The sequence below is a fragment of the Gopherus flavomarginatus genome, chromosome 3, assembly GCF_025201925.1.
Source record: "Gopherus flavomarginatus isolate rGopFla2 chromosome 3, rGopFla2.mat.asm, whole genome shotgun sequence".
In the NCBI taxonomy this organism is placed as follows: Eukaryota; Metazoa; Chordata; order Testudines; family Testudinidae; genus Gopherus; species Gopherus flavomarginatus.
The window spans coordinates 266471209-266482887 of record NC_066619.1 but is presented as its reverse complement, the minus strand read 5'-3'; the positions used below and the strand labels follow the sequence as shown (position 1 = coordinate 266482887).

The following is an 11679-nucleotide window of genomic DNA, read 5'->3' as shown; positions in this document are numbered from 1 at the left end:
TAAAACTAAAGTCAGTTATTATTAGAGAGTAAAAGTTAGTGAATAAAGTATCAGGAGTGGTAGCCAGAGGCTAATTATGTACTTACCTAAAAAGAGGTGTGGTCTAATAGTCTGAGTACAGAACTGAGAGCCATGAACTCTTAAATTCAAAGCCCATCTCTGACAATGACTTGCTGTGTGGCCATCATCACTTGCTATAAAATTTTCAAAAGCTCTTAGGAGCCTAAAATCCCATTTTCAAAAAATGACTTAGAGACAGATTTTTATCTAAATATGCAGACAAGTGCCTAGTGCAGTGGAAAAAACAGTAAAATTTTTAAATACAATGAGAAAAGGCATTTTGTTTCAATTTTTTCATTGAAAACTTAAAAACCTGAAATTTTTGAATGAAACTTTGTAAGAAAATTTAAAAAAACTGAACAGCTCTAGTGCATTCATTACACCAGATTACAGATGTGTTTATTAAACTGTGATAATACCTTTTCCTCCTTTATTTTACAGATGGGGAACTGAGGCATAGATAAATTTAGCTCCTGCAAAAATGTATGCACGTTACACTTAAGATATGGTGGGTTGTCCCAGTGGATTCAAGTTAAACACATGATTTCACTGGGATTCCTCACGACAAGTGTAAATATATCTTTGAAAGCTCAGGCCCTGTGTGACTGCAAGATAGTGACAGAGCTGGGACTAGAACCCAGAAATCCTTGCTCCTGCTTGGCCTTTCCTCATCTCTCTCTAATAGCGATAATGCCCACACCAAAACAAAAGCTCATTTACCACTGGGGTGCAAAGTGATGCAGCAACGGATCAAGACAAAAACAATCACGATCTGCTGCTGGCTTCAAAATGAGTAGTAAGAAATAAACCCTGGCGTGCTTACAAGTAAATGATGGGCTCACTAAAGAAAAACAACAGCAACATGTATATGGGGCTAATAATTCACCCTCAGGCTGGATTTGACCGTCCCAACCTCCTTCAGACCTGCGCACTGTCGCTCCTGGGCCTGCCTCACCGCATCTCTTCGCAGGCAGCCTGTGCTGCAGCGGCCGCCCCTGCCCCTGCTCCGGCCCCGCGCCGACAGAGGTGCAGCGGCGGGCGGGCGCGCGGGGGAGGCCGTGCGGAGCCCTCCCGGGGAGGAGGCGGGCGCTGCTGCGGGAGGAGGAGCCGAGCTGCAGCAGGTGGAGGAAGCGGAGGGGCTCCGAGGTAGCAGCAGGGACTCGGCTCCGGCGCTGGACGCGGGAGCGTGGCCGCTGGCTGCACGGCCGGGCCTCCAGGTGCGGCTGGAAGCTGGCGGCACCCAGGTGAGCTGCTGGGCGGTGGGACTGAGCCACAGCGCCCAGGCAGGAGCCTGGCTGCCCCTGCTCCGCTCCCTGGGCTGCCGGGCGGGTTCTCCTGCTGGCTTAACCCCTTCCAGGCCGTGCCCCCGGGGGCTGCCCTTGGGGCGCCCTTCCCGTGGCCCCGGGCGAGCCTCTCACCCCCCACCTGCTGCACGGTAGGAGCGGGGCGGCCCCTCGCCTGCTGCCCGGGCTGTCCCCTGCCGCCTTCAGCGGGACGGGCTGCGGGGAGGCCGCTGGTGGCTCGGTGCAGCGAGCGCTCTACACTGGGGCGGCCCCGCTCTCCTCTCCTGGCCGGGGGTGGGGTGGGGTGGGGGGAGTTGTGTGTAGCATTAGTCACCGGGCGCTTTGCAGACTAAGCGGCATTGCTTGGGTCGAGGGCTGCCGGGCTAATCCTGTAGCCGTAGGCTAAACGCGGCTGGAAACTCCGATGACTCACAGTGGCTTAAAAATGAGTTTTGTTGCAAATGCAAACGCAAACATTCCCTCTTGGTGAGCCGGGCACGTTCTGAGTTGCTAGGACCTGTTGGCGTAATGTGTGGTTTGCACCCATTATCTGGCTTCAGAGAACTTTCCTGCAACAGGTCCAGGCTGGAAGGTCAGCGTACCATCCGCAGGGCTTGGAACCCAGCATGCCTGATGTAGTTAGTCGGTGCTAGAAAGGTGCTTGTGGTAGAGTTGCCAACAGTCCTATTACAAGGGATGGCCCTTATTTCTTCATCTCTGTGTACAACGAGATCAGGACTTGCTGAGTGCTGCAAAAAGCAGCAAGAAATACTTTTGGCAAGTGTCGGTGAGTACTGCTTATTACCATTGATCATATTAATTATAATAATGATGATATGGAGTGGAGGGGTGGGGTGCTAAGAAAGCAGTCCCACATTTTTGACAGTGTTGGCAGCCCTAAAAATAGCATGCCCATCACTCAGAGGAGAGTTTCTGTGGTAGTACTTAGGGGAGAATGGACCTAACATCTGACCTTTGCAATCAACATTCACTCCTTTCAGATCTCTCTTTGGTTTGTGTGCCTGCAGATAGAGGGTGGGACAGAGCAGCTCAGTAAGGTGAGCCCAGAAGTCTGTTGTATTTGAGGGAAAGTAGGAGGAGAATTAGATTGTTTCCAGGTCAGACTAGACGATCTCAATGGCCCCTTCTTGGCCTTAGAATCAGTGGATCTGAGAGGGTCCCTTGTGCTGCCTTTTAAAAATCATCACTTTCCAACTAACTTTGAGCCTTTTTGGTGTTTGAATTACAAACTAGGCGTTCAAAGGTGCTTCCTGGCATTTTTCCAGTCAGATGAGAATTAGATATTAAAGCGTAAGTCTGAGAGGCTTTTTAAAGTTGAGGGGTGCAAAGAACTAGATGGTTTAAAAACATTTGCCTCAGTGACAGCGGTGTAGTAGTAAGATATTCTGTAAGCTCCTTAAACATACCTCCAGCCCCCTCAGGGTTTGCAGCCACCATTTATCTGAGAAACTGAACTCTATGAACATCACTGCTCAGGTCAGCAGATTTGGGGAAACTGGTTTGAGTAGTAGTGTGTAGTGAGATCTGGGTCCTTTAACCTCTTAGGTGACCAGCTTGAATCCAGCCCAGGTCAATGATGACTGAAAGCTGTTGCCATCCAGAATTAATGGGGGAGGAGAGGTGAATTGGCCCGCTTCTCCGTGGAAAGTTCACATTACAGAAAACACCATAATAATTGGTACGTTTTGAGCTTATGAGTAATAGAGAAGCCCAGGATTAGATGAGCATGGAGACTGACCTGCTTTTGTATGCCTAGGAGGTGGCTATCATGGGTAGGCTGTGGGCACATCATTGGGGTGATGTGGAGAAGCTTCTCCTGCTTCTGTCTGTGCTGTACTTTGTCTGTAGATGAAAAAGCACTTCAATTTTCAGTGTGTTGTTAATCTGCCGCTTTCCATGAGTCCTAAAATTGTATTTAGTTAGAGGTATTTAAAATAAATTATCTGATAAGTTTGCTGCTGTGAATGGCTAGTCTCTGCCTCCTAGTAGCTTGTGGATCTGAGACTGGGATCTGAAATCAATTCACATGGCCGACTACATATCTGCCTTCTTATTTCTTATTTTTATTTATTTCTGCAGGAATGTCATAGCTGCGGACTCTGGTGCATGTTTTATTCAGACATAACTTGCACACCAATGCAAAACAATTTCCTTTTATCTCCAAAGATGTTAGACTGTTTCTCCCCTGCCCCCTTCTGTATTTTGCAGTGAGGAGGTGAGTCATCGCTCTGGGCAATGCCCCACTGATAGGGAGTCACTAGTGAGCCTGCATAGTGGTGGGTTAAATGCTGTTTCCTTTATAATCTCACCTCTGTGTAGTTTTGTTATAAATCTCCAAATGTTCAACAAACTCCTTTTTGGCTTGAATTTTTTCATTCTTTGTCAAAGGCAGGAAGACAGATTTTTGTTTTTTCTTTTGGGATGTGAAAGGAACCGGTTTTGGCAAAGATTTAAATCTTTGTACTTGTGATCTCTCATAGCTCAAAAAAGTCTTGTTGCAGACATTTCATGCTGGTTTATGCAGACTTGTTCATAAGACCATTTTGTCACAGTTTAGGTCATGATCCTGTAAGTTCCCATGCAAGCTTATGTGCAGCGTCTGTCTGTGCAAGAGCACATCCTTAGTTTTCAGTTTAATTACTAAAGATCACATGCTTAAAGGGATGCTGTCAGGTGAACCTAACTTTTCTTAGTAATATTTGACAAAACCTAATGGCAATAGAAATGTTTCCACTGAAATAAAAATATGTATGGGAACAGTTTATTTTTAAAAGCTATCTAGCATTCTAATGTAGTGGCTGAAAACCAAACATTGCAGTTATTTTCCTAATGCATCCAATCAGAAACTGAAAGATTAAGAACTGAATGTTTTGTTTATATTGCTCAAACAGATAGAAATGCAAGAAGTGGACAGTCTAAAGCCCTGAGCCTACAGCTGTGCTTAACTTTACTCATGTGAGTAGTCCCACTGCTTTTGATATGAGTAAAATTAGGCAGATGTGTGTTTGCAGCACAAGAACCTAAAAGGTGAAAAATAAACTCGATTTCTAAAAATCCAAGGTGCTAGCAACTTAGGTTAACTTTTTTTTTTCTTTTTTAAAATATGAATTTTAACTTGTCAGTGTCCCGTTACTGTTGGAATTTCTGTGTGGTTGCCTGGTGTTGGACATCTGACAAAAACAACAATTATAAGGTGTTAGGGGGCTTATTCCTTCACCCTCTCACTTCCCTGGTCCTTCTTGCATGAACAGAGAGCAACAATACCCGAAGTCCAAAGGCGCAAACAATTCGATGTTTATTGGGGTGAACTTCCAGCCAGCATGATTCCAGTTTCCTTCCTTAGTGTCCCCCTTCCCAGCGCTGACACCACAGAGCCTTGCCTGTGTCCCTGTTTCTGTTCCCATCCCCTGTTCCCATTTTCCCCTTTAGCAAGACATGATTCCAATTCCCCCATCCCCAGTCTCTGTTCCCATTCCCCCACCCTTTCTGATTGACTGCAGACTATATAGTAAAACCTGAGTTTTGCTTAGCTATTCCTTAACCAATCATTTTACTGAAATTTAACTAACCAATCCTAATATACTGTAACATGGTTATTTAACCAATTATATTCCACCACCTTCATTAGTTTACACCCAACAAAATTAATTATACAACAGACAGAAACAATCAGAACCAGACAGAGACCATGCAAATAAACGTACAAAACAATACAGAAGTGAGGATTTCACAACTACATCTATACAGACATAAGGGTCTCCAGCTGTGTCTATTGATAAGTGAGTTCTTGCCAGACAGGATGCGATCAAACTACGTTTCCTTTTACATCTTCTAGGCTTTTCCCTTTCTCTGGAGGTGATAGGAATATCAGGACAGGATTGTATTCCTAATAGCCCGATAGCACCTTATTTCAATGTGACTAGTTTTGGAATGTGAGGATGTGACCATACACTTCCCAACTTATGGCTGCCTAACTACATCTTATCTGAAGGTCTTAGCCTGTCACAGTAAGAGAAGGCCACTACACAGACAGTGATCTTTGATTCTTTCTTTTATACCTCTATAACTAGCTAAGTGATAAGAATACACCTAAATTCTTAAAGTATAGGCCTTTGCAGACAGGCCTGAATATCTGTATCCTAACATAAGGTCTTCTGGCAATTCATCAGATTTTTACTTTCTGTGGGACATGTAGCTCTGTGAGCCATCTGGTCAGTTGATTGTTGGTGATTTAGGCCCTGGTCATACAGACGCTTACAGATGTGTAGTCCCAGTATACATACAAGTACTTATGTACATAAGTGTTTGCAAGATTAGGATCTGGGTTTATTGCTTCTGCAGACCGTTTTAAGCTTTCTAGATTTTGCCAAGATAACTGATAGGTGAGTCTTGTAATGTTGGTGAGGTGTTTAGCAGTTATCACCTCCATTTCTAATAATCAAAGCCCCCATTACTATTACCTGTCTCTTCCTAATAACTGGGGTCCCATACCCCAGAGGGGTATCCTCAGAGTGAGAGGATACAATGACATCATCTGGAAGGGATGGAAGTTGTGTCCCTGAGAGTCTCATCTGTGTACCTCTCTGTCCTCCACTTCAGACACTCTGGTTTCCTAGTGTTATGAAATTTTCAGAAGAAAATTCTTCTAACCTACATCACACACACAAATCTTCAAATTGTTTGCTCAGACAAAAAGTTAGAGGGGAGGTCAAACTAAGGCTAACAGTGGAACTTTCAATGTTTCCTCAATTCTAGAGACAGTATAATGCCGCCATGATATTTTGTGAACACCAGTCTTGAAGGTTTTTTGCTGTTGTCCTTGAAAACTTGCCTTTTAAAGTATCAGGACCGGCTCTACCATTTCTGACGCCCCAAGCAGAAAAAAAAAAAAAAAGAAGCCGCCCGGGCTGTGCCGCCCCAAGAATGGACAGAATGCCGCCCCAGCACGTGCTTCCTCCACTGGTGCCTGGAGCTGACCCTGAAAATAATAGAGCCCTCACCATAAACTTCTTTTCTATTTATAAGTGCAAATAGGGGTGGGTGGGTGGATGCTGAAAATACCATCTGAGATGATGAGGTTATAGAGGTAGATTGCCATATTTCATGGCACACAGGCAGTGTGAAAACTACCTTTCCCCAGGCAAGGGGTGAATTTTGTACAGTAATCGTCTGACTTTTAGAGGTTCTGAGGACCTTAATGCAGGGGCTGCAGGTGCTCAGCCATAAATGAGGCCATAAATGCTTTGGCAGAAACAGAGAGACTTCTTTACAAACTGGTTTGAAAAGGTTAAAGAAGTTGCAGTATTGCAACAAATCTGCGCAACAAACGTCCCATTCAGAAACTAAGGGTTTGTCGACACTTACAGCACTCCAGCGGCGCAGTTGCACTGATAAAACTGTGCTGCTGTAGTGCTTAGTGAAGACGCTACCTGTGTTGACAGGAAAGCTTCTGCCATCAGTGTAGGTACTCCACCTCCCCGAGAGGCGGTAGCTATATTGACAGGAGAAGCCCTCCTATTGACATAGCACTGTCTGTCCTGAAAGTTTGGTTGGTGTAACTACATCGCCCAGGAGTGTGGATTTTCCACACCCCCGAGTGATGTAGTTGTACTAACATGACTTCGTAGTTTAGACCCCAGGGCTAACATTTGCTCTCTGTAATACTAGTGTGTTCATCTCGTGCAGATTTTGCTTTGGGACAAGTGAGGAGTCGGGAAGGGGAATAGCTTGAATTCCTGTGGTAAATTGCTGTGTAGTAGTAAACTTGAGTTGCTAGAGCTTCTCGACTAGAGCTCTTCCTCAAGAAATTCTTGTCTTCTGTCATTCTTAGCCCAGGGAAAAGAAACTGGAATGCATAGGCTCTGGCAATTAAAAAAACAGATTGTAAAGAGCTGGGCTAAATAATTGCCTGGTATGATAGCACATTTGGCCACTTTTAAACTTAGCTATCTACCATGCCACTAAAGGGATTCTGATCATCTCTGTGGGCAGTTGATGGTGAAGTGAACAGACATCAAATAAAAGTCTTATGGAGTTACAACCTATTCAAAAGGCCCAGAAACTCAAGAAAGGCTAGAGCTGAAGGGAGACCTGTTTAACTCCTTTTTTATATTTAGAAAAAACTTCAAACAGAGATTAGTTCAAAAGCTTTCTGAATTTACTTCCATTACATGGCATTGGCTCTCAATCTGTAGACCACTGACCACCTATGATCTGTGGTACTGCTTCTGTCTAGCGCTGTCAATTAATTGCAGTTACCTCACGTGATTAATTTAAAAAAATTAATTGCGATTAAAATAATCTAAACTATAGACTACCAATTGAAATTTATTAAATATTTGGATGTTTTTCTACATTTTCATATATACTGTATTCTGTGTTGCAGTTGAAATCAGTGTATATTATTTTTTATTACAAATATTTTCACTGTAAAAATAAAGAAAAGTAGTAGTATTTTTCAAGTACTGTAGTGCTGTCTTTGTGTCCTGAAAGTGCAACTTACAAATGAAGATTTTGTTTGTTACATAACTGCTCTCAAAACCAAAACCATGTAAAACTTCAGAGCCTACAAGTGCACTCAGTCCTACTTCTTGTTCAGCCAGTCACTAAGACAAACAATTTTGTTTACATTTACAAGAGAAAATGCTGCCCTCTTCTTATTCATCAGCAAGTGAGAACAGGTATTTGCATGATAATTTTGTAGCTGGCATTGCAAGGTATTTACGTGCCAGATACATTGAATATTCGTATGTTGCTTCATGCTTCAGCCACCATTCCAGAAGACATACTTCCATGCTGATGACCCTCGTTAAAAAAAAATGCGTTAATTAAATTTGTGATTGAACTCCTTGGCAGAGAATTGTATATCTCCTGCTGTACCTGCATTCATGTTAGCAGTCTCGGATGATGACCCAGAACATCTTCATTTTAAGAACACTTTCATTGCGGATATGATAAAATGCAAAGAAGGAACCAATATGAGCTTTCTAAAGATAGCTACAGCACTTGACCCAAGATTTAAGAATCTGAAGTGCCTTCCGAATTCTGAGGCATGATGTGTGAAGCATGCTTTCAGAAGTCTTAAAAGAGCAACACTCCGATGCGGAAGATACAGAACCTAAACCACCAAAAAAGAAAATCAACCTTCTGCTGTTGGCATCTGACTCAGATAATGAAAATTAACATGTTGGTCTGCATTGCTTTGGATCGTTATCAAGCAGAACCCATCATCTGCATGGACGCATGTCCTCTGGAACGGTGGTTGAAGCCTGAAGGGACATATGACTCTTCAGCGCATCTGGTAGGTAAATATCTTGCAACACCGGCTACAACAGTGCCATGAGAATGCATGTTCTCACTTTCAAGTAACACTGTAAACAAGAAGCGGGCATTATCCTCTCCTGCAACTGTAAACAAAGTTGGTTGTCTGAGCGATTGACTGAACAAGAAGTAGGACTGAGTGGACTTGCAGGCTCTAAAATTTTACATTGTTTTATTTTTGAATGCAGGTTTTTTTGTACCTAATGCTACATTTGTAAGTTCAACTTTCATGATAAAGATATTGCACATTACTTGCATTAGGTGAATTGAAAACGACTATTTCTTTTGTTTTTTTACAGTGCAAATACTTATAAATATAAAGTGAGCACTGTACACTTTGTATTCTGTGTTGTAATTGAAATCAATATATTTGAAAATGTAGAAGACATCTGAAAATATTTAAATAAATGGTATTCTATTATTGTTTAACAGTGTGATTAATCGCGATTAATGTTTTTTAATTGCTTGACAGCCCTAATTTCAACACACACAAGGTTGCAGAGCAGGCGTGAGACAGCCCCTCACTGGTCTGGATTCCCCCAAGCCCCTGCTGTCTGGGGCAGAAGCATCGAACTTAGCTTCACGGGCCCCCTCCCGTGGCGTGGGGCCCTGGGCAATTGCTCTGCTTGTCACCCCCCCCAACCCATCCTCTGCAACACCTCCCCCTGGGGTAATGAAACCCAGATTGAGAGACACTGATCTAGATGAGTATCAGAGGGGTAGCCGTGTTAGTCTGGATCTGTAAAAAGCAACAAAGTCCTGTGGCACCTTTAAGACTAACAGATGTATTGGAGCATAAGCTTTTGTGGGTGAATACCAGAGGCGGCTCCAGGCCCCAGCACGCCAAGCGTGTGCTTGGGGCAGCATGCCGCAGGGGGCACTCTGCCGGTCGCCGGGAGGGCGGCAGGCGGCTCCGGTGGACCTCCCGCAGGCGTGGTCCCGCGGCTTTGGTGGAGCATCCGCAGGCACGCCTGCGGGAGGTCCACCGGAGCCGCAGGACCGGCAACCGGCAGAGCACCCCCTCACAGCATGCCGCCGGGGCAGTGAAATGCGTAGAGCCGCCCCTGGAGAATACCCACTTCGTCAGACGCGTGTAATGGAAATTTCCAGAGGCAGGTATTAAATATGCAGGCAAGAATCAGTCTGGAGATAACGAGGTTAGTTCAATCAGGGAGGGTGAGTTCAAGTTGATGTACCTCCTGGAAGACCTCTGTGTACCCCTGTTGAGAATCTCTCTCTGTAGCCATAAGCCACAGAGTTTTTCGTATCTGGGGAAAGAAATCAGAGTGAGTTAATTAGAAGTAAGGACAGATAGTTAAGAATAAAGGATAACCGTGGTAGGCGGTCACTTGAGATAATGTGGCAATAAGGGTTAGATTGTTATGCAAAAGGAGTTTGAAGTGGGCCATTAATGGTTAAAAGGCAGAGGTGGTGTGTGTTTCAGATTGCTGCAGTGGGCCATGAAACCAGTATCCCTTTTAAATCCAGGGTGTTTAGTGTCTAGCAGTGTTATCAGTTCAAGGGTATGGCTACACTTACAGTTGTACAGCGCTGGGAGTTACACCTGTCTTCATACAGCTGTGTAGGGAAAGCGCTGCAGTGTGGCCACAGTTGCAGCATTTGCAGCGCTGTTGGGAGTGGTGCATTGTGGGCAGCTATCCCAGTGTTCAAGTGGCTGCAACGTGCTTTTCAAAAGAGGGGGGTGGGGGAGACAGAGAGAGTAGATTTTTGGAGCTGACACTGTTCTCAGCTCCCTGCCTTGCAAGTTCTAAGGACTGGAAGATACACAGTGCCTACCTTCAATCATTTTAAAAGTTTTGACCTTTCCCCCACCTGTCTCTTATTCACTAAATGCAAATTATGCACTCCTAAATAGTCTTTAGACCATATAAGCAGCTGCTCAACACTACCCCTCCCCTCTCTCCTCAAGCAAACAGCTGTGAACATTCCAAAGCAATTCCCCGGCCTCCGCTCGCTCGCTGGAGCAAAGAGCAGCTGTGTTTGTTTTTTAGCTAAGTAGCTACGGAGAGATCGGGGAGATCGGAGTTCAGCCATTCTTCTGGTTTGTTGTGGACAGGAATTCTGGGATACCTCCTAATACCCTGGAGGCCAATAACAGCGCTTTTGGTGGCTACACTTGATGACCAGCGCTGCATCACCAGTGCTGGAATCGCTACACCCCAAGCAAACCAGGTGTACAGCCAGCGCTGCAACCAGGGAGTTGCAGCGCTGGCCGTGCTTTGCAAGTGTGGACACAGAGTGAGTTGCAGCGCTGTAACCCCATCACCAGCACTGCAACTCTCCAGTGTAGCCATGCCCCAAGTTTCTAGGCTCACCTTTTGAAGGTGTTGTGCAGGTTTCGTTTGCAAACAACACTGCAAACATATTTTTTTTAAAAAAATATAGGTGCTTTCACTTCTTTTCTAAGTCAGGTAGGTTTTTTTAATCGGTATGGCCTTTTTTCCCAATTGTGTGATTGCACCTTTTTAGGCAGCTAGTAAAGGGAGGTTGTGGAATCTCTATTTCTGGAGATATTTAAGAGTAGATTAGATAAATGTCTATCAGGGATGGTCTAGACAGTATTTGGTCCTGCCATGAGGGCAGGAGACTCGATGACCTCTCGAGGTCCCTTCCAGTCCTAGAGTCTATGAATCTATGAATAAATGTTCTTAAACAGTTCCCAATTACATTCACATTATTATCTTTAGATTTTCTCCCAACTGATTTGACTCGTAATTGTCTTCAGCTTTGTGAAATTGACCATTTTAAAGCACCAAGTATATTATTATTAAGACAAACCTATGCTGTATGATTTAGTGATTGGCCTTATAATAGTGCATGGAGGCAGCCTTAACTCTAAACAGCTTTACAATGAGGTGATTAATCATTCTCCATCTTCGTGTTGTGTTAACATAGGATTTTGCATTTAATTTCCTTGTTTCTCTTTTCTTTTGTTTTAAAGAGAATCAAAATAATGAAGAGGAACATTTGCAAA

General features: G+C 44.2%; 1 protein-coding gene across 5 annotated transcripts in view; it reads left to right on the top strand.

Moving 5' to 3' along the window:
* Positions 1–1205: 1205 nt before the first annotated feature.
* Positions 1206–11679, top strand: part of SH3BP2 (SH3 domain binding protein 2) — a 62712-nt gene continuing 52238 nt past the window's right edge. For 2 of the 5 annotated variants that reach the window (XM_050947712.1, XM_050947713.1), the window contains exon 1: positions 1206–1304. The gene's annotated coding sequence lies outside the window, so the exon portion shown is untranslated. Of the gene's footprint in view, positions 1305–1679; positions 2131–2381; positions 2402–2909; positions 3043–11679 lie in introns of those variants that run through there. The other 3 variants (XM_050947715.1, XM_050947714.1, XM_050947716.1) reach the window with 3 other exon arrangements.